The sequence below is a fragment of the Porites lutea genome, chromosome 14, assembly GCF_958299795.1.
Source record: "Porites lutea chromosome 14, jaPorLute2.1, whole genome shotgun sequence".
Taxonomy (NCBI): Eukaryota; Metazoa; Cnidaria; class Anthozoa; order Scleractinia; family Poritidae; genus Porites; species Porites lutea.
In genome coordinates, this window is record NC_133214.1 from 14,035,887 (window position 1) to 14,059,034 (window position 23,148).

At 40.1% G+C, this 23,148-nt stretch overlaps 1 protein-coding gene across 1 annotated transcript in view; it reads right to left on the minus strand.

Moving 5' to 3' along the window:
* The window catches only part of LOC140924385 (uncharacterized), a 158,870-nt gene that overhangs the window by 69,717 nt on the left and 66,005 nt on the right, over nt 1–23,148 (minus strand). The window lies entirely within an intron of this gene.

Sequence of the window (23,148 nt, forward strand, 5' to 3'; positions counted from 1 at the left end):
AACATCGGAAGTTTTCAAAGAGCAAGGAGAAGAGAAGAAGCGCAAGTACCAGCAGCGGGTGTTAGATGTCGAAATGGGTTCGTTTACGCCTTTAGTGTTTGGAACCAATGGCGGAATGGGAAACGAGTGTCAGCGGTTCTTAAAGCATCTCGCAGACAAGATAGCTCAGAAAGACACCGAGCCTTATCATGTTGTAATCACTTGGCTCAGGACACAGATCTCGTTTGAACTCTTAAGATCGGTACATGCATGCGTCAGAGGTTCGCGAACGCCGTTTCGTAACAAGCTAGAGCAATCATTAGACTGTAAGATAAATGTCGCTAGTGCGGATATCTGAAATACGTGTCTATATGCTTTTATACTTAGGGCTTTTTATGGACACTGGTTTAGCCGTCATTAGTATAATTCGATTGCAGGATCTTAATATCTCTGCATAATGGAATTTTTAATTTTATAGAATTTTGAACTTTTATTGCTAATTATATCTATTTCCTCTTCTTTTATGTAAGGTTAAGTTACTTCTATTTTTTAGAATTTGAAAATGAATAGTTTTTTTCTATCTTCACTTATAATATATAGGATTGTTTTTGTTCTCTAATGAAGGACGAGGGGTTTCTTTTGTAACAGATGGAATTGTAGATAGTGTTTTTTGATGAATTAATTAGATTTTTTGTAACAGCAAGTTGATTGTAAATAGGATTTTAATTGAGGTTTTGTAATAAAGATTCTTTTCCTTTTGCATGAACCCTCACTCGCCCAACAAATTTTAATTTGTTGCGACAAAATGTTGTTTTCTCATACTCAGAGAGGATACCAGTTTCTTTTTCTTGATTATTTCATTATTTTTCGTTTTTCTTTTGTTATTTTATGTTATTAATAGTTTTTACAAAAATTATTTTATTATTATTATTATTTTTTTTTCATGAAAATTATTTTTATTTTTTCATGTTCCGGGATGTTCCGGAATGTTCCGGCATGTTCCGGAATGTTCCATGTTCCGGGTTTTATCGACGCGCAGAATATTATCGTTGCGTTCACAATAAGTTCCACCTGGCTTAGTGTCAACAAAACGTTTAGTTTTTTTTATTAGTTATTGTAGGTTTGTTTTGCTTTTTTATATAGCTTGAGTTTTTTTTTTTTTAATTTATATATTTTCTTCCCTATTTCCCGTTCAACCTCTTGCCGTTCCTCCGAAGTCCTTCGCAAGGTCCTGCGATTCATGTATTCCTAGTAATCCTAAGCTATTGTTGCCAAGGCTGCCGGTTAGATAGGTAGATAGATAGATAGATAGATAGATAGATAGATAGATAGATAGATAGATAGATAGATATTCTGTTTATTTCACCCACTTGCAGCAATAACTGAATTGTTGGGGAAGGTCATTGTCACATACAATTAACCATTTACATACATTCACTGAAATTTATAAGTTACAAAGTCATTAATTCTTCTGGTATGACCACGTTGACGTCTTGGAAGTTGGACCCTCATACTGTAATGAGACTCAAAAGCGGCAGGAGAGGGGATGATGTTCTTAAGGGGGGACATTTGGTGTGCAGTAGCCATAAACCGCTTACAAGCTCCTACTCTCTTGTCACTAAGAGATTACAGGCCGCCCAAGACCAAGGCTTCCGCATAGCCGGCCAAATATTATTTTGAGGGCTTTCCGCTGTACAGACTCAATTAACTCATCAAGATATAAAGGGATCGCAGCCCAAACTGGCGAGGCGTACTCAACAATGGATCTAACAATACTACAGTAGACTAACACGAGATCGTTAGTGCCCAGTCCAACTCTTTTGAGGGTCCGCAGCACAAACAATCGCTTAGTAGCTTTAAACAATTTAGGGTTGTTGAAACAACCTTTCTGCCAAGCTTCCCCAGATTGTCAGTTTTTTGTAGATGATATACTTACTGTTAACGAAGAAGGCTAAGATGACAACTGTAGCATGATTACAGAGTTACTACTCGAAAAACCAAGGGAAGCAGAGTGTCAAAGCGGAAACGGGATCTTTCATGCCTGTGCGTGACATCTGTTTTTATTTTCGCCGTAATTCAAACCACTTGAGACTAAAGAAATACCCATATCAATTGCATATTTCACAGCAAATTTTATTGCATATTTTCACCATTTGCGTCCGCTTACCGCTTTCACAATCTATACTAGCAGTAACCGATGGTTAGGAGGCTAACATTTGAGTTTACCTTACAGATGTGATTGATGAGAACCGCTTTCATAATTGTTTACGTGAATCAGAGAAAGCCGTTTTAGTTCCAGTGTCAAAAAACTAATTATTGCGGATCATGAACGTAGAAACTGAATTGAACAACACAGTAAACAGTAGTCATATTTAATTCTACGATTTTATTCACAGTTGCTTAGATACAATTAACCTGCGAACGGTGAGGACAGTGAGGAGCGAAGAGAGAAGGCTGTATTCACATTCAAAGATACAATGACAACAGTAATGCGTGACACAACCGTCAACCTGAAATGTATACAGTCACGACTGCATGAAGTCTTATTACTCAATCGGGTATTCAATCTGTGTTTAACGACCAAAGGCCTTGCATTGATATGCAAAAGAAAATAACGAAAAAAGCTTAGTTTACCACTGGAGTTTGAAGCCTATTGAAGCTTTCAGAAGCGACGTAACTGCTTGGAAATGTATAAAAATACAAAACCCATGCACTGCGTTAAAACCTGAATAAACTTTATTTACAGGAATTTCTAGACTTTGCTAACATTCGTTTCTCCCCGACAACTCGTCTCGTACTAAGCTGAGATCAGGCTCTACTTTCATTTTCCTGGGTGAGATTCCCCACCGGCAAGGAGAATCGAAAAGACTCATTACTTGTGTACCTGAATTACGTGGTCTTGCGAATCGAACGGCAATGATTGTTGCATCCCTTGCATGTACTTTCACGTGATTACTGGGACATTAGACGGACTTTAAACTCAACACCAGGGCCTTCGCGGCCACATACCATGTATGTTAGTCGGTACAAAACGAGCATCCCAAGAATGTGGACAGATTTGGGAAAAACCTCGCTTTACAGTTAATAGAGTGTCGCTGACCACGAATAATCTGCAGGCTCCTTTTGTTGCCCGCAATTACTCTGTGGAATATTTTCATGGTAAGTACTGGCCTGTTTCAGGCGTTTAGACGAGCGGAGAATTTCGCTAGTGGAGAGCAGACAGAAAATAACAAGCGGGCGGGAATCGAAAAAGAAAGCAATATGTCAATTCCACAATGGTGTCAGTATTTTCATTTTCAGTGTATTCGACCTACTCAGCTCGTCAACTAGCAGCTAATCATGTCTTTCTTCTTCATATTACGCTTACTTAATAATTTTTTTGGTGACCTGAAACTGTAGGTCGATCACTTGCTATGAAAGTTCAGCCATACATGTTTTTCGTATAACAGTTGCTTGAATAATTAAGAATGTTACATTTTAGCACCGTAAACGGCACCACTTCACAATTTATACGCCAATAGGGTATAAGAAGCACAATCATTTTTGTAAGGGAGGTCCCCCCGGGTTTTGCTGTCGACTGTTCCCGGATGGGGTCGGACAAACGACACTGAGAGCCCAATTAACGGGCTCTTTCTTCTCCGTCATCTTCCTTTAATATATCCGTTCAAAAATGCATATGTTTTATAAACTAAAGGAGAGCCTTATACAGTTTTGAAGGCCAAAATTCATTTACACATTGCTATGCAAATCAACATCCGTCATACCTGAATTGACAACACAATCAATGGAGAGGTTGAAAAGCTTGGCGAAACAGGATCAGGAACACGTCGCTTGTATACATTCTTTTCACCACATTTCGCATTTAGTGTCTTAGTCCATCAAAGAACAGTATCCTATGTTCACCGCATTCTTAGCAGGATTATATGTGCGATTCAGGCTCAACATTTTGAACCATTGCTATATAGCACTGTATATGGGCCAAAAATTAGAGAATTGTTTACACTATACGTTTAGAGACAGTCTGTTATCTTCGGGACCGCGGCAAGTTGACTAAAATACTCAACACTTGGTTACAAAGAGCTATGATCTCATAACAATTACGGCAAAAAAGCCAAAAGGTTGCTAATTCGACGTCGTTTTGGGCAATTTTAATCATTTTGGGCAAGGTTAATGATAACTATGACAAAATTCTCAAATCTTATTTGTTATCAACTGCCCTGATTTCAGCCTTAATAGGACAGTACGCGTCATGCTAAGTAATTGGACTGTACGCGCCATCACGCGCGCGCTTAAATGGTTGTTTTTTTTTCATTGCTGCAAAAAAGAGCCTTATATATCACAAATTTTGTTAAAGTTATGATTAATTGGTAACAGAACTTCGTTTCGTCCAATTCGGTCTGTAATCATACTCGTGATTAAACAAATTGCACTCCCGCTACGCGGTCGTCCGATTTTGTTAATCATTCGACATGATTGCAGATCGAATTGGACTCCTGGACTACACTCAGTCCTGTTACCATTACTTAAAATATCAAATATCACCCTTCTACCGTGACGGCGTCAAGCACTGCACCACTCGGATAGTCAGTTTTTGAAGTACTCTTAGCTACTCTTAAAGTTTTAAGGAACGGTTTTTTCCTACAAGTAGACACCCATACTTGCATGATGTAAATGTTCTTATCGTTGAGGACACAAGAAATGCGTGGAGGTTTGAAGCAGTGGTGAAGCAAATAATTTGGAAAAACACGTCGCTTGGGTAGACTTATGGATTTTGCTGTCTTGTCAAGAAATTCGTTCTAAATGAGGAGAGTATCAGGGGCACCCAACGAGAATATAGTTCAAAACCGCTTAAACATAGCATTGCTGAACGTATTTTAGTATATAAACGGTAGATATAGGCATATTTTTATCCTCTAAAATTTTTTCATCTGTTCGGATTTCCTAGCTGAAAGACTAGTGATCCGAAAATTATAGGGATCAAAACTTACTTTTTCGAAAATTTCAGCCCGAAAAAAGGCTTCCGAAAATTCTACGTGACCTTTTTAGGTAAAAATCCGTTAAAAATGGGCGATTATACCATTTGCAGATGTTCCAAAATCCTAAGAGAGGCAGGCAAGCGAGAAATTTTACAACAAATGTTCCGAAAATTCTAGATCTCAAATCATCTTCCGAAAAGATATTTTTCCAAAAATTGACGTTGGATGCCCTTGAGAGTATCGATATAAGTCACGTCAGGTTCAACACGGCTCAAAATAGTACACCTCGTGAACATTGCTACAGGCCGAAAAAACCTTTAATATTCTTAAGCTATTGCAAGTCCTCTTCGTTTGAACAGTTTTAGCGCCGGATACCCCACGTCAAGCATTTCATTCACGATTTGTAGCTGACTTGATGTAAACGACCCACTACTTACATATACTGTTTACGACGAAGGTTCGGATAACAAATTATTGTAGCATGGTATCTCAGGTATTTGTAAAGAGTTACTGCTTGAATGACTAAGGGAAACAGACTGCGTCAAAGACGGTTTCTTTCTTTTCAATACGCCTCTGAGTGATGTCTGTTTTTATTTTAGTGGTAATATCAAACCCTCCCAAAAATGCGCATTTTAATTGCATTAATTTCACGGCTCTCGTACCATTTGGTTTCGTTTGCCGTCCTCACAATCCATAGCTCAGTGGAGTATTGTCTTCGCGAGTAGCCAGTTCCAGGCGTTCAGTTGAGCGGAGAATGGTGCGAGTAGATAGCAGAAAGAAAATAACAAGAGGAATCGAAAGAGAAATCAATGTATCAATTGCACGATGACGTCAGCGTTCTACTGTCAGGGAATTCGACCTAGTCAGCTCATTCACCCACAGCCGCTTATCATGTATTTCTTCTTTACTATTCTAAATAAATTATTCTGGCCGACCTGCAGGTCGATGACGAGCGCGGAACAAATAATGTTGCAACAGAAATTTTTTTGACAGCACTTAAATACATATATACTGTAAAAGTTCACACCTATCGTTTTTTCGCGCGCGAACCGTGCGCCGCGGAGCACGCTAGTTAAGAAAATGTGGTCCACTACCCATCCAAGAAAATTTGGTAATCACGTGACCGTACACCGACCGACCGACCGATCACCCGAGAGTTCGTCCGCACCACAGGCATACCAATGTAAAATAATTCAATTAACAGGTATGGCAACTGAAATGCAACTGAAGGTTTTATTTGTAAAGAAATCGCATTGCCGCCCGGACTTTTAGAAAGAAAAAACAACAACAAAGTCGTGTCTTTTTCGACGTTATTTTTGTTGTTTACACTCACGTGGATAACAGAAGAAGTGATTGAAAACAAAAGAGACGAATTTTGTAGGAAGAAAAACATGAAAATTCAAAGCGACGGTGAGACAATGAGAAATGCTAGCGGCCAGCAAGGAGCAGCAGCAAGGTGAAAATGAGAGGCAGTGAAAAATATAAGCGAACATGAACACAGGAGACAAAATCTTGGGCAAGCACATAAGACGATTCCTTCATAAAAATAACGTGTAATTTCCTTTATTTTTTTTGGCTAATTAGAAAAAAAAGTGTGCTGCACGTGCAATTTGTTTTTTTGCTAATTAGATCTATTAGTCTTGAAGCCATTTTCATTGTCGTCTCCGTTTGGCATTACACGATTTAAGATTTTTTGCTAAAAAGTATTATTAACCAGAGCTTCGCTTTTAGCTCTGGCTAAATCTATATATTATATATCAAGAGCACAAGTGCAAACAAGGCATGACATAATTAGCTTTCTCCTCACACCGTAGGCAGAGGAGGGAAAACCTTTCTAAGAATTTCTTGAAATGAAATGAAATGGCTTTTATATTTTGCTTTTTAAATCAATTCTTTTTCATGGGGAGGAGAGAGGGAAGGGAAGGTGAATTACAACAAAGATCTGTCCTGCTTTCCACGACACACTGCACTAGTCACGTTTGCTATACTGTCGCCCCATGCATAAGGGAATCCAAGACAGTCTTGGATTCTGCATTCCACGCCGTGGATTCCTGATTCCAGGTACTGGATTCCAGTCTTTTTCTGTGGAACTTGGATTCTGGATTCCAATCGTTAGTGGGATTCCGAATTCCTTGAGCTGTATTCGGGATTCCGGATTCCACAAGCAAAAATTTATCGGATTCCCCTACTTGGGGTGATATATGCGTCACACTGCCGTAATTTGGTACAGAGCTAGGAAAGTTAAAGTTTTCAATACCGTTTGGCTCCCGGAGGGTATTGTACTGTAGTGACGGGAGTACTCGTTAAAAATTTTCGTAGACACCCGATTTGTATACTTGTATTGATGTAAATAATGTACTTACTTTTTTGCGATTTCACTCAGTCTCATTGCAATGAGCTGTTAATGAGAGCGTCTGTTTGAATGACGAAGGGAAACTGACCGTGTGAAAATGAAAGCGGATGTTGAAACATACCACGACGTGACATCTTATTCCGCACCACCATACATGGGAATATTCTGCATGAAGGGGGGGGAAGGAGGAGGAGAGGGTAAATTGGCGCATTTAAGTATTTGAGTTGGGCGTAAAGACTACACGTACAAAAAAGCTATTTACCCCAAAAATCACTAAATAATTTCTGTACCCCAAAACACCTCCCTAGTATATCATACATTCATGTGAATCAAGTTGACTGTTTGGGTTATTATAGAATTGAATAAGAGCGAATGCGCTATTGATAAAATTCGCGTAGTTCAACAATGTCAACATCCAAAATGAATCTCATGTCGTTAAAGAGTTATCGAAAAGTGACCCGAAAAAACCATTACTAACCAAAATTTCAGACCCTTCCCCCCCCCCCCCCCCCCACTCCGAAGATACTTATAACCGTCTAACATGCAAAGATTTTCTTTCCGCAAAATCTTCTTCTGCAGGACGCGCGGAGGCTGGGGAGAGAGGAGAACGCGCTTGGCTCAGAACTGCCAAAAAGAACTAAAGAACTGCTAAAACCGATGACTTGTGTCGGATCTCAATCAGTCTGAGTAGGTTGAAATATCGTACAAAGAAAGACGAAGACTGATCCCAACGACAAAGCGATCGAAACTAATTAAACAAAAAGGAAAATTAATACAGTCAAGTTGCCGTTGTTATTGGGGACGCCGCCCTCGAGCTAGGGACGGCTAGGCGGAGCGAGAGCGAGACAATTAATACGCCAATAGGGTATAAGAGGCACAATTATTTTTGTAAGGGAGGTCCCCCGGGTTTTGCTGTCGACTGTTCCTGGGTGGGGTCGGACAAACGACACTGAGAGCACAATTTAATGGGCTCTTTCCTTTCCGTCACCTTCCTTTAATATATCCGTTCAGAAAAACACATATTTTTATAAACTAAAGTATATCCTTATGCAGTTTTGAAGGTCAAAATTCATTTTCAAATTGCTATGCAAATCAACTTCCGTCATGCCTGAATTGACTACACAGTCAATGGAGAGGTCGAAAAGCTTGGCGAAACAGGATCGGGAACACGTCGCTTGTATACATTCTTTTCACCACTTTTTGCATTTAGTGTCTAAATCCATCTAAGAACAGTATCCCTTCTTCACCGCATTCTTAGCAAGATCATGTGTGCGATTTAGGCTCAACATTTTGAACCATTGCTATTTAGCACTGTATATGGGCCGAAAATTAGAAAATTGTTTACAATTTACGTTAAGAGTCAGTCTACTATCTTCGCAACCGGCGGCTTCTTTCTTTTCAATATGCCTCTGCCGGACGTCTGTTTTTTATTTTAGTGGTAATATCAAGCCCCCAAAAATGCGCATTTGAATGGCATATTTCCAGGCTCTAGTACCATTTGGTTTCGCTTGCAGCCTTCACAATTCAAAGGTCACTGCCCAGGGGTGAGAAGCTCGGTGAAGTATTTTGTGGTTAGGTTTTTGTTCCAGGCGTTCAGATGAGCGGAGAATGGCGCGAGTAGAGAGCAGAGAGAAATAACAAGCGGAATCGAGAGAGAAATCATTGAATCAATTGCACGATTACGTCCGTGCTTCTACTGTCAGGGTAGGCGACCTACTCAGCTCATTGACACACAGCTACTCATGTATTTCTTCTTTATTATTTTAAAAACCCTCCTGAAGGATACATGAATCTTGTTGTGAAGCAACCATAAATGGCAGTGACAATCATAAATCGCCACGGCTTTTTTAGTTGACCAACGAATGGTCCAGTTCATTTGTATAGTTCCTTAACGTCAAATACCCCACAAAAGGTACCACGACATGTACAACTCCAACTGCTGTCGTTTTACATTTTAGTAATCTGAGAAGAACCACTTCACAAGTTATATCCCAAATACTGTGTGCAACGATTTTGTAACAAAGGCCTCCTGGGGTTTGCTTACTTTCCCTGTCGATTTTTTCACCTTCTTTTAAAACTCCCCGTTTTATATACTAGAGGGGTGCCTCATACGGTTTTGCAATCCAAAATCCATTAAGACATTACTATTCAAAACAACTACCGCTATGGTTGAATATTGCCGACTCGCTTAATGGAAGTCAAATAAGCTTGAAGAAACAGAAATACGTCGGTTCAATTCTTTAGCATTTGGATGTTATCTTTTTCTTACATTTAGTCCCTTAGTCGATCTATGAACAGTACCTTCGTAAGTTACCTCACGTCCACTTCATTCCAAGAAGGAGGATCATGTACATTTATGATGATTCAAGTTCTGAATATTTTCAATCATTGCTGTAGGCTAAAATTTATTTACACTCCAAGGTAAGAAACAGCCTGTTTGGCAAAATACTCAACGTATGGTCAGGTTACAAACAGGTATTATTCATTAACTATCGATGCGAAAAGGTTGCCAGTCGACCTCGTTTTGAACAATTTTAAGGTCTGAAACATCAAATGATATTAATACCTTTCCACCCTAAAATCATTGTAAAATGTGTCAAGCGTGGCAGAGCATCCACCCCGATTGTCAGTGTAGTGCTTGCTCATAATAATATCTTAAGGAATTTTTTTTACCATAAGTAGGTTACCCGATTTGTGTACTAGCTTTGATGTAATCGGATTTACTTACTTTTTGCGATTTCACTCAGTCTTATTGCAAGTTGTTAATGAGAGCGTCTGCTTGAATGACGGAGGGAAATACTGTGAAAACGAAAGCGGATGTTTACAACATGCCACAAAGTGACATCATATTCCGCACAGTCAATCCATGGGTCATAGTCAGGACGGTGGGGAGAGGGAGGGAGAGGGAGTAATATAAATTGGCGTATTTAAGACTTCTGCGCTGGACCTAAAGCTGACTATACGCACAGAAAAGGTATATACCCAACGAGCACTACAGTCATTTATGTACTACAGGAGAGCCTCATACTGTTTGCCACTCCAAAATTCATTTAGACATTACTATGCAAAACAACTACCGTTATGCCTGAATAATGTCAATACACTCAATGGAATTAAAGTCAAATAAGCATGAAGAAACAGAAAATGACTTGTCGCTTACATTCTTTAACGTTTGGGTGTCTTTCTTACACTTAGTCTATCTCTTGGTCTAACTATGAAAAGTATATTGATTCGATAAGGTACCTCAACGCGTCCACTGCATTCCTAGCAGGATCATGTACATTTATAATGATTCAGACTCAATATCTGGAACCATTGCTCCAGGCGAAAGTCTGATTTAAACATTGTATTAACAAACAGGCTGTTTTCGGCACAGCGGAAAGTTGAAAACAAATAGTCAACGCATGGTTACAAAGAAGTATTCAGTTCCTTAACTATAGATGCGAAAAGGAAGTCAGTCGACGTCGATTTGAACAATTTTAAGGTCTGAAACATCAAATGATAGACCTTTCTACACTAAAATCAGCAAATCAGTGTAAAATGCGTCAAGCGTGGAGCAGTAGCATCCACCAGGATTGTTAGGGTAGTGATTGCTCTTAATATCCTAAGAAACGGTTTTTTATTACAAGTTATAGACACCCACATTAATGATGTTCATGATGTACTTACTTTTTGCGATTTCACTCAGTCTTATTGCAAGCTGTTAATGAGAGCATCTGCTTGAATGACGAAGGGAAATACTGTGAAAACAAAAGCGGATGTTTACAACATGCCACAACGAGACATCATATTCCGCACCACCAAAAATGCGCATATTTTGTAGCTAACGTTATCCACGGGTCATAGTCAGGGTGGGGGGTGGGAAGAGGGGAGGGGAAGAGGGGGTAAATTGGCCTATTCGAGATTTCGAGTTGGACCTAAAGACTACACGCACAAAAAAGCTATAATGCCCCAAAAATCACTGAATAATTTTTGTACCCCAAAACTGAACACCACCTTTTTGTTATTAATTCATACATTCATGTGCATCACGTTGACTGTCTGTGAGTTACTATAGAACTGAGTAAGAGCGAATGCGCTTTTGAAAAAACAATCGCGTAGATTACCGGCAGGCAAGAAGAATCGAAAGGTCTCATATTTGGTACAGAACCTGTATACCTGAACTACGTGTGCTTGCTAAAGGAACAATGATTGTTGTACAATTAATAGATTACCGCTGACCACGAATAATCTTCAGGCTCCAATTGTCGCCCCCAATTACTCAGTGGAGTATTTTCATGGTAAGTACTGGCCTGTTTCAGGCGTTCAGATGAGCGGAGAATGGCGCGAGTGGGGAGCAGAGAGAAAATAAGAAGCGGGCGGGAATCGAAAAAGAAAGCAATATGTCAACTGCACGATGGCGTCCATATTTTCACTGTCAGGGTATTTTTTTGAATAACTGAGAATGTTTTAGCACCGTAAGCGGTACCACTTCACAATTTAGACGCCAACAGGGTATAGAAGCACAATAAGGGGGGTCCCTCTGGGTTTTGCTGTCGACTGTTCCCGGATGGGGTCGGAGAAACGACACTAAGAGCCCAATTTCTTCCTTGTCACCTTCCTTTAATATATCCGTTCAAAAATGCATATATTTTATAAACTAAGGGAGAGCCTTATACAGTTTTGTAGGCTAAAATTCATTTACACATTGCTATGCAAATCAACTTCCGTCATGCCTGAATTGACGACACAATCAATGGAGAGGTTGAAAAGCTTGGCGAAACAGGATCAGGAACACGTCGCTTACATTCTTTTCATCACCTTTTGCATTTAGTGTCTTAGTCCATCTAAGAACAGTATCCAATGTTTACCGCATTCTTAGTAAGATCATGTGTTTGATTCAGGCTCGACATTTTGAATCATTGCTATATAGCACTGTATATGGGCTAAAAATCAGAAAATTGTATACACTTTACGTTTAGTAGACGACAAGTAGTCCACGCGCCCTTGCCTTTCGCTGGCTCTACTATCCCTGAGGAAAAATGCTATTAACTCATAACTATTGCGATAAAAAGCCAAAATGTTGCCAAAGCGACACCTTTTTGGACAATTTTAAGGTTTGAAACATCAAATAGTACCTTTTTACTGAGACTGCGTCAAGCACTGCACCACTCGGATAGTCAGTCAGTTTGAAGTATTCTTAATATCTTAAGGAACGGTTTTTTCGACAAATAGACACCCGATTTATATATTGCATTGATGTAAATGATGTACTTACTGTTGAGGACACAATAAATGCGTTGAGGTTTGAAGCTGTGGTGAAACAATTAACACGTCGCTTGCGTAGACTTATGGATTTTGCTGTCTTGTTAAGAAATTCGTTCTAAATAAGGAGAGTATGGATATAAGTTACTTCAGGTCCAACACGGCTCAAAATCCCGGGGGGTGGACTCCGCATATGAAAGGGGTGGGGATGCTCGTCGTCTCGCTTAGGGGTGTAAATTTCGGATTTTGGTCTCACTTAGGGTGTTCTGGGCAAAACGCCATCATATTTGGCCGTGAAGGTCTTGTTTAGGGTTGCACGTGAAAAAATATGAAAGTATTATATTGTCTGTGTTTCAACATGGTCTCTCTTAGGGGTCAAAAAAAGCTTGGGTGACGTCCAGATCGGTCTCCTTTAGGGGTTTAATTCAAAATTTCCGACGAGCATCCCCACCCCTTTCATATGCGGAGTCCCCCCCGGGGCTCAAAATAGTACACCTCGTGAACTTTGCTACAGGCCAAACTTTTTAACAACTGGTTTCCAAAAAACAGCTAACTTTCTTCGTCACCGCGCGCCTGGGCAAGATAAGATATTCCCGACAAGTAAATCGCCCGTCGCGGGGCCATTTTCTCAAATTTTGAAAAATCGTTGCGTGAAGCTCAGAAGTCCCAGGGGGCTGGAACTAGCCACATAATTGGCTAAATCTATTAACTTCCTGTGGACCAAATTTGGGGAGAATCGGAAGTAACGCAATTTTTTGCGAAGTTTCTTACGTCATAGACCAGATCTGGTCTATTTTTGCGCAGGGACGGAAGACAATGAGTTTATAAATGACGAAAAGCCATTGGTATGCAAAAGAAAATAATAAAAAAAGCTTAGTTTTTACCACTGGCGTTTGAAACCTATTGAAGCTTTCAGATGACAAGCGACGTAACATGCTTGAAATCGTATAAAAATACAAAAACCATGCACTGGAGTGAAACCTGAATAAACTTTATTTACATGGATTTCTAGACTTTGCTAACGTACGTATCTTCCCGACAACTCGTCTCGCACCTTGGTCCCGCACTAAGCTGAGATCAGGCTCTCCTTTCAATTTCCTGGGTAAATAGATTCCCGTCCGGCAAGGCGAATAGAAAAGTCTCATATTTGGTACAGTACTTGTGTACCTGAATTACGTGTACTTGATTATTGCATCACTTGCATGTGCGTTCACGTGATTACTGTGACATCAGACGGACCTTAAACTCAACACCAGGGCCTTCGCGGCCATATACCATGTAACACGAGCATCCCAAGAATGTGGACAGTTGCGATACAGTTAATAAAGTACCGCTGACCAAGAAGCAGGCTCCTTTTATTGGAGTATTTTCATGGTAAGTACTGACCTGTTTCAGGCGTTCAGATGAGCGGAGAATGGCGCGAGTGGAGAGCAGAGAGAAAATAACAAGTGGGCGGGAATCAAAAAAGAAAGCAAAATGTCAATTCCACAATGGCGTCAGTATTTTCACTGTCAGCGTATTTGACCTACTCAGCTCGTCAACTAGCAGCTAATCTTGTTTTTTTTTCTTCATATTGCGCGTACTTCATAATTTTTTGGGGGGTAACCTTGGTATAACAATTGCTTGAATAATTAAGAATGTTACATTTTAGCACCGTAAGCGGTACCACTTTACAATTAATACGCCAATAGGGTATAAGAAGCACAATTATTTTTGTAAGGGAGGTGCCCCGGGTTTTGCTGTCGACTGTTCCCCGGTGGGGTCGGACAAACGACACTGAGAGCCCAATTTAATGGACTCTTTCTTCACCGTCACCTTCCTTTAATATATCGGTTCAGAAAAGCACATATTTGTATAAACTACAGGAGAACCTTATACAGTGTTGCAGGCCAAAATTCATTTATACATTGCTATGCAAATCAACTTCCGTCATGCCTGAATTGACTACAAATTCAATGGAGAGGTCGAAAAGCTTGGCGAAACAGGATCAGGAACACGTCGTCGGTAACATTCATTTCACCGCTTTTTTGTATTTAGTGTCTTAATCCATCTAAGAACAGTATCCCTTCTTCACCGCATTCTTAGCAGGATCACGTGTGCGATTCAGGCTCAACATTTTAAACCATTGCTATATAGCACTGTATATGGGCCGAAAATTAGAAAATTGTTTACACTTTGCGTTTAGAGTCAGTCTATTTTCTTCGCAACCGTGGCTAGTTGACTAAAACACTCAACACTCGGTTACAAAGAGCCAGTATCTCATAACAATTGCGGCAAAAAAGCCAAAAGGTTGCTAAATCGACGTCGTTTTGGGCAATTTTAAGGTTTCAAACATCAAATAGCTTTCTTGTACCGAGACTGGAGACTTATGAATTTTGATGTCTTGTCAAGAAATTCGTTCTAAATGAGGAGAGAATCGATATAAAATACTTCAGGTCCAACACGTCTCAAAATAGTATACCTTGTGAACATTCCTACAGGCTAAACTTTGTTAAAAGTTTGTTTCCAAAAAACAGCTCATTTTCTTCGTCACCGCCTGGGTAAGGTAACTACGGACACTTAACGCATGGTCGCCAAAAGATACCTTAGTATTCTTAAGCTATTGCTGTCAAGGTCGCAAGTCCATTTCGTTTGAACAGTTTTAGCGCGCGATGCCCCACATCAAGTATTCCATTCCCCGATTGTCAGTTTTATTACTGCAAATAGAAAGCCACACGATTTGTAGCTGAGTTGATGTAAATGATGTACTACTTACTGTTACGACCAAGGCTCAGGGGCACCCAACGAGAATATAGTTCAAACCAAGAGAGGATAAAGGGGACAGAGAAGGCATCCCCCATACACACCCTATTCCATAGGTAATTCGTCTCGAGTTATTTTTAAGACCACAGATCCCAAGGGGGATTAGCCAACAGCCAATCACATAGCCAAATGTGTTCTGCCTGGATGACCCACACTCAGAGCCACGCGTCCTTCACGAATTGACGCTGAAAAAAATGGCGGTAGACGCGGAGAGCGATATTGCTGTTCGTTTTGTCGACGAAAACAACTAAAGAGAGAATTCTACTTAAGCGGTGTCAGCGAAATGGAAATTAAAAAGAATTGCCCTTCCTCTCTTGTATAGATCTAGAGCTAACAAAACATCAGGGAAATCCTTAACACACTGAATATTCTCTCAGGATCATTCATAATTTACAGTTTGAAGAGAGCAATTTCTGGTTTGACACTTATTCTTTTATTAGTCGTTTATTATTCAACAAAAATAACACTTGGCGTCCTACTTGCTTTATTGTACAAACGACAGGTTTCAATAGACGTTTAGTCATGCGAAACCTCCACGAAACATCCACGTAGCGCGCGAGGTAACTTTATCCCGATTCTAAAAATAAATCGAGACGAATTACCTATGGAATAGGGTGTGTATGGGGGATGCCTTCTCTGTCCCCTTTATCCTCTCTTGGTTCAAACCACTTAAACATAGCATTGATGAACGTACTTTAGTATTTGAATGGTAGATATAGGTATATTTTTATCCCCTTAAAATTTTTCATCTGTTCGGATTTCCTAGCTGAAAGTCTAGTGAGTTTCGAAAACTACAGGGATCAAAACTTACCTTTTCGAAAATTTTAGCCTGAAAAAGGCTCCCGAAAATTCTAGTGACCTTTTTAGGGTAGAAATCCGTTAACATGCTCAGATGTTCGAAAATCCTAGGAGAGGCAGGCAAGCAAGAAATTTTGCAACAAATGTTCCGAGATCCGAAATTCTAGATCTCATATCGTCATCCGAACAGATATTTTCCGAAAATTGACGTTGGGTGCCCCTGAAGGCTCGGATAGCAAATTATTGTAGCATAGTATTTATAAAGAGTTATTGCTTGAATGACTGAGGAAAAAACAGGCCGAGTCAACGGCGGCTTCTTTCTTTTCAATATGCCTCTGCCTGACGTCTGTTTTTTATTTCAGTGGTAATATCAAGCCCCCAAAAATGAGCATTTGAATTGCATATTTCACGGCTCTGGTACCTTTTGGTTTCGCTTGCAGCCTTCACAATTCAAAGGTCACTGCCCAGGGGTGGGAAGCTCGGTGAAGTATTTTGTGGTTAGGTTTTTGTTCCAGGCGTTCAGATGAGCGGAGAATGGCGCGAGTAGAGAGCAGAGAGAAATAACAAGCGGAATCGAGAGAGAAATCATTGAATCAATTGCACGACAACGTCCGTGTTTCTACTGTCAGGGTAGGCGACCTACTTAGCTCATTGACACACAGCTAATCATGTATTTCTTCTTTACTATTTTAAAAACCCTCCTGAAGGATACATGAATCTTGTTGTGAAGCAACGATAAATGGCAGTGACAATCATAAATCGCCATGGCTTTTTTAGTTGACCAACAAATAAAAACAAATAAAAAACAAATAAAATGGTCCAGTTCATTTGTGTAGTTCCTTAACGTCAAATACCCCCAAAAAAGTACCACGACATGTACCACTCCAACTGCTGTCGTTTTACATTTTAGTAATCTGAGCGAGAACCACTTCACAAGTTATACCCTAAATACTGTGTGTAACGATTTTGTAACGAGGGCCTCCTGGGGTTTGCTTACTTTCCCTGTCGATTTTTTCACCTTCTTTTAAAACTCCCCGTTTTATATACCAGAGAGGAGCCTCATACGGTTTTGCAATCCAAAATCCATTTAGACATTACTATTCAAAACAACTACCGTAATGGTTGAATATTGCCGACGTGCTTAATGGAAGTCAAATAAGCTTGAAGAAACAGCAATACGTCGGTTCAATTCTTTAGCATTTGAATGTTGTCTTTTTCTTACATTTATTCCCTTAGTCGATCTATGAACAGTACCTTCGTAAGTTACCTCACGTCCACTTCATTCCAAGAAGGAGGATCATGTACATTTATGATGATTCAAGTTCTGAATATTTTCAATCATTGCTGCAGGCTAAAATTTAATTACACTCCGCGGTAAGAAACAGCCTGTTTGGCAAAAATACTCAACGTATGGTCAGGTCACAAACAGGTATTATTCATTAACTATCGATACGAAAATGGTTGCCAGTCGACCTCGTTTTGAACAATTTTAATGTCTGAAACATCAAATGATATTAATACCTTTCTACCCTAAAATCAGTGTAAAATGTGTTAAGCGTGGAACAGCATCCACCCCAATTGTCAGTGTAGTGCTTGCTCTTAATAATGTCTTAAGGATTTTTTTTTTTCTAAATATGGGTTACCGATTTGTATACTAGCTTTGATGTCATCGGATGTACTTACTTTTTGCGATTTCACTCAGTCTTATTGCAAGTTGTTAATGAGAGCGTCTGCTTGAATGACGAAGGGAAATACTGTGAAAACGAAAGCGGATGTTTACAACATGCCACAAAGTGAGATCATATTCCGCACAATCAATCCATGAGTCATAGTCAGGACGGTGGGGAGCCGAGGGGCAGGGAGAGGGAGTAAATTGGCTTATTTAAGAATTCTGCGTTGGACCTAAAGCTGACTACACGCACAGAAAAGGTATACGCACTACAGCCATTTATGTACTACAGGAGAGCCTCATACTGTTTGGCAATCCAAAATTCATTTAGACATTACTATGCAAAACAACTACCGTTATGCCTGAATAATGTCAATACACTCAATGGAATTAAAGTCAAATAAGCATGAAGAAACAGAAAATGACTCGTCGCTTACATTCTTTAACGTTTGGGTGTCTTTCTTACACTTAGTCTATCTCTTGGTCTAACTATGAAAAGTATATTGATTCGATAAGGTACCTCAACGCGTCCACTGCATTCCTAGCAGGATCATGTACATTTATAATGATTCAGACTCAATATCTGGAACCATTGCTCCAGGCGAAAGTCTGATTTAAACATTGTATTAACAAACAGGCTGTTTTCGGCACAGCGGAAAGTTGAAAACAAATAGTCAACGCATGGTTACAAAGAAGTATTCAGTTCCTTAACTATAGATGCGAAAAGGAAGTCAGTCGACGTCGATTTGAACAATTTTAAGGTCTGAAACATCAAATGATAGACCTTTCTACACTAAAATCAGCAAATCAGTGTAAAATGCGTCAAGCGTGGAGCAGTAGCATCCACCAGGATTGTTAGGGTAGTGATTGCTCTTAATATCCTAAGAAACGGTTTTTTATTACAAGTTATAGACACCCACATTAATGATGTTCATGATGTACTTACTTTTTGCGATTTCACTCAGTCTTATTGCAAGCTGTTAATGAGAGCATCTGCTTGAATGACGAAGGGAAATACTGTGAAAACAAAAGCGGATGTTTACAACATGCCACAACGAGACATCATATTCCGCACCACCAAAAATGCGCATATTTTGTAGCTAACGTTATCCACGGGTCATAGTCAGGGTGGGGGGTGGGAAGAGGGGAGGGGAAGAGGGGGTAAATTGGCCTATTCGAGATTTCGAGTTGGACCTAAAGACTACACGCACAAAAAAGCTATAATGCCCCAAAAATCACTGAATAATTTTTGTACCCCAAAACTGAACACCACCTTTTTGTTATTAATTCATACATTCATGTGCATCACGTTGACTGTCTGTGAGTTACTATAGAACTGAGTAAGAGCGAATGCGCTTTTGAAAAAACAATCGCGTAGATTACCGGCAGGCAAGAAGAATCGAAAGGTCTCATATTTGGTACAGAACCTGTATACCTGAACTACGTGTGCTTGCTAAAGGAACAATGATTGTTGTACAATTAATAGATTACCGCTGACCACGAATAATCTTCAGGCTCCAATTGTCGCCCCCAATTCATTCAGTGGAGTATTTTCATGGTAAGTACTGGCCTGTTTCAGGCGTTCAGATGAGCGGAGAATGGCGCGAGTGGGGAGCAGAGAGAAAATAAGAAGCGGGCGGGAATCGAAAAAGAAAGCAATATGTCAACTGCACGATGGCGTCCATATTTTCACTGTCAGGGTATTCGACCTACTCAGCTCGTTGACCCGCAGCTATTAAATCATGTATTTTTTCTTCATATTACGCCTACATAATAATTTTTTTTGTAACCTGAAGCTGTAGGTCGATGACGTGCGCATGCTATGAAAGTTCAGCCACACATGTTTTTTTGAATAACTGAGAATGTTTTAGCACCGTAAGCGGTACCACTTCACAATTTAGACGCCAACAGGGTATAGAAGCACAATAAGGGGGGTCCCTCTGGGTTTTGCTGTCGACTGTTCCCGGATGGGGTCGGAGAAACAACACTAAGAGCCCAGTTTCTTCTCTGTCACCTTCCTTTAATATATCCGTTCAAAAATTCACATATAAATATAAACTAAGGGAGAGCCTTATACAGTTTTGTAGGCTAAAATTCATTTACACATTGCTATGCAAATCAACTTCCGTCATGCCTGAATTAACGACACAATCAATGGAGAGGTTGAAAAGCTTGGCGAAACAGGATCAGGAACACGTCGCTTACATTCTTTTCATCACCTTTTGCATTTAGTGTCTTAGTCCATCTAAGAACAGTATCCAATGTTTACCGCATTCTTAGTAAGATCATGTGTTTGATTCAGGCTCGACATTTTGAATCATTGCTATATAGCACTGTATATGGGCTAAAAATCAGAAAATTGTATACCCTTTACGTTTTGTAGACGACAAGTAGTCCACGCGCGCTCGTGTTTCGCTGGCTCTACTATCCCTGAGGGAAAATGCTATTATCTCATAACTATTGCGATAAAAAGCCAAAATGTTGCCAAAGCGACGCCGTTTTGGACAATTTTAAGGTTTGAAACAAAAAATAGTACCTTTTTACAGAGACTGCGTCAAGCACTGCACCACTCGGATAGTCAGTCAGTTTGAAGTGTTATTAATATCTTAAGGAACGGCTTTTCTACCAACAGACACCCGATTTATATACTTGCATTGCCGTAAATGATGTACTTACTGTTGAGGACACAATAAATGCGTTGATGTTTGAAGCCGCGGTGAAACAATTAACACGTCTCTTGCGTAAACTTATGGATTTTGCTGTCTTGTTAAGAAATTCGTTCTAAATAAGGAGAGTATGGATATAAGTTACTTCAGGTCCAACACGGCTCAAAATCCCGGGGGGTGGACTCCGCATATGAAAGGGGTGGGGATGCTCGTCGTCTCGCTTAGGGGTTTAAATTTCGGATTTGATCTCACTGAGGATGTTCTGGGCAAAACGCCATCATATTTAGCCGTGAAGGTCTTGTTTAGGGTTGCACGTGAAAAAATATGAAAGTATTATATTGTCTGTGTTTTAACATGGTCTCTTTTGGGGGGTCAAAAAAAGCTTGGGTGACGTCCAGATCGGTCTCCTTTAGGGGTTTAATTCAAAATTTCCGACGAGCATCCCCACCCCTTTCATATGCGGAGTTCCCCCCCACCCCGGGCTCAAAATATTACACCTCGTGAATATTGCTACAGGCCAGACTTTTTAAAAATTTGTTTCCAAAAAACAGCTAACTTTCTTCGTCACCGCGCGCCTGGGCAAGATAAGATATTCCCGACAAGTAAATCGCCCGTCGCGGGGCCATTTTCTCAAATTTTGAAAAATCGTTGCGTGAAGCTCAAAACTCCCCGGGGGCTGCAACTAGGCACATAATTGGCTAAATCTAACTTCCTGTGGGCCGAATTTGGGGGGAATCGGAGGTAACGCAATTTTTATGCGAAGTTTCTTACGTCATAGACCAGATCTGGTCAATTTTTGCGCAGGGGCGGAAGACAATGAGTTTATAAATGACGAAAGGCGATTGGTATGCAAAAGAAAATAATAAAAAAAGCTTCGTTTTTACCACTGGAGTTTGAAGCCTATTGAAGCTTTCAGATGACAAGCGACGTAACATGGTTGAAATCGTATAAAAATACAAAAATACAGTACTTGTGTACCTGAATTACGAGTACTTGATTGTTGCATCACTTGCATGTGCTTTCACGTGATTACTGTGACATCAGACAAACCTTAAACTCAACACCAGGGCCTTCGCGGCCATATACCATGTAACACGAGCATCCCAAGAATGTGGACAGTTGCTATACAGTTAATAGAGTACCGCTGACCAAGAAGCAGGCTCCTTTTATCGGAGTATTTTCATGGTAAGTACTGACCTGTTTCAGGCGTTCAGATGAGCGGAGAATGGCGCGAGTGGAGAGCAGAGAGAAAATAACAAGTGGGCGGGAATCAAAAAAGAAAGCAACATGTCAATTCCATAATGGCGTCAGGTACTTTCACTGTCAGCGTATTCGACCTACTCAGCTCGTCAACTAGCAGCTAATCATCTATTTTTTTCTTCATATTGTGCCTACTTTATAATTTTTTTGGTAACCTTCGTATAGCAATTGCTTGAATAATTAAGAATGTTACATTTTAGCACCGTAAGCGGTACCACTTCACAATTAATACGCCAATAGGGTATAAGAAGCACAGTCATTTTTGTAAGGGTGGTCCCCCCAGGTTTTGCTGTCGACTGTTCCTGGGTGGGGTCGGACAAACGACACTGAGAGCACAATTTAATGGGCTCTTTCCTTTCCGTCACCTTCCTTTAATATATCCGTTTAGAAAAACACATATTTTTATAAACTAAAGTATATCCTTATGCAGTTTTGAAGGTCAAAATTCATTTTCACATTGCTATGCAAATCAACTTCCGTCATGCCTGAATTGACTACACAGTCAATGGAGAGGTCGAAAAGCTTGGCGAAACAGGATCAGGAACACGTCGCTTGTATACATTCTTTTCACCACTTTTTGCATTTAGTGTCTTAGTCCATCAAAGAACAGTATCCTATGTTCACCGCATTCTTAGCAGGATCATGTGTGCGATTTAGGCTCAACATTTTGAACCATTACTATATAGCACTGTATATGGGCCGAAAATTAGAGAATTGTTTACACTTTACGTTTAGAGTCAGTCTATTATCTTCGCAACCGTGGCTAGTTGACTAAAACACTCAACACTCGGTTACAAAGAGCTAGTATCTCATAATCATTGCGGCAAAAAAGCCAAAAGGTTGCCAAATCGACATCGTTTTGGGCAATTTTAAGGTTTCAAATATCAAATAGCTTTCTCGTACCGAGACTGCATCAATCACTGCACCACTCGGATAGTCAGTCAGTTTGAAGTACGCTTAATATTTTAAGGAGCGGTTTTTGCCTATAAATAGACCCCGGAGGGGGCACTCCCATACGGGTATGTGCCGCTCAACGGGGTCGTGATTTTGAAGCTCCTGATTTAGAACGGGGTATCCATTTCCGAGACATTTTCTAGAACGGGGTATAAAAAATTGTGTATCTTCTGCTTAAAATTGTTGCTGATTATGAAGAAGCATTTATTTGATGTATAAGTCGAACAAATAAAGAAATATCTTTTAAAAAACAGGGCTATTTCAATTTACAAACTTTCTAGAACGGAGTTTAAAAAATTGGCCCATTTCTAGAACCGGGTATCAGTTTTAGGGCGAATTCTAGAACGGGGTATAAAAAATTGGCCCATTTCTAGAACGGGGTATCAATTTTACGGGAATTTTTTTTAGAACGGGGTGCCAATTTGGAGTCACGGGCGGCACCGTATC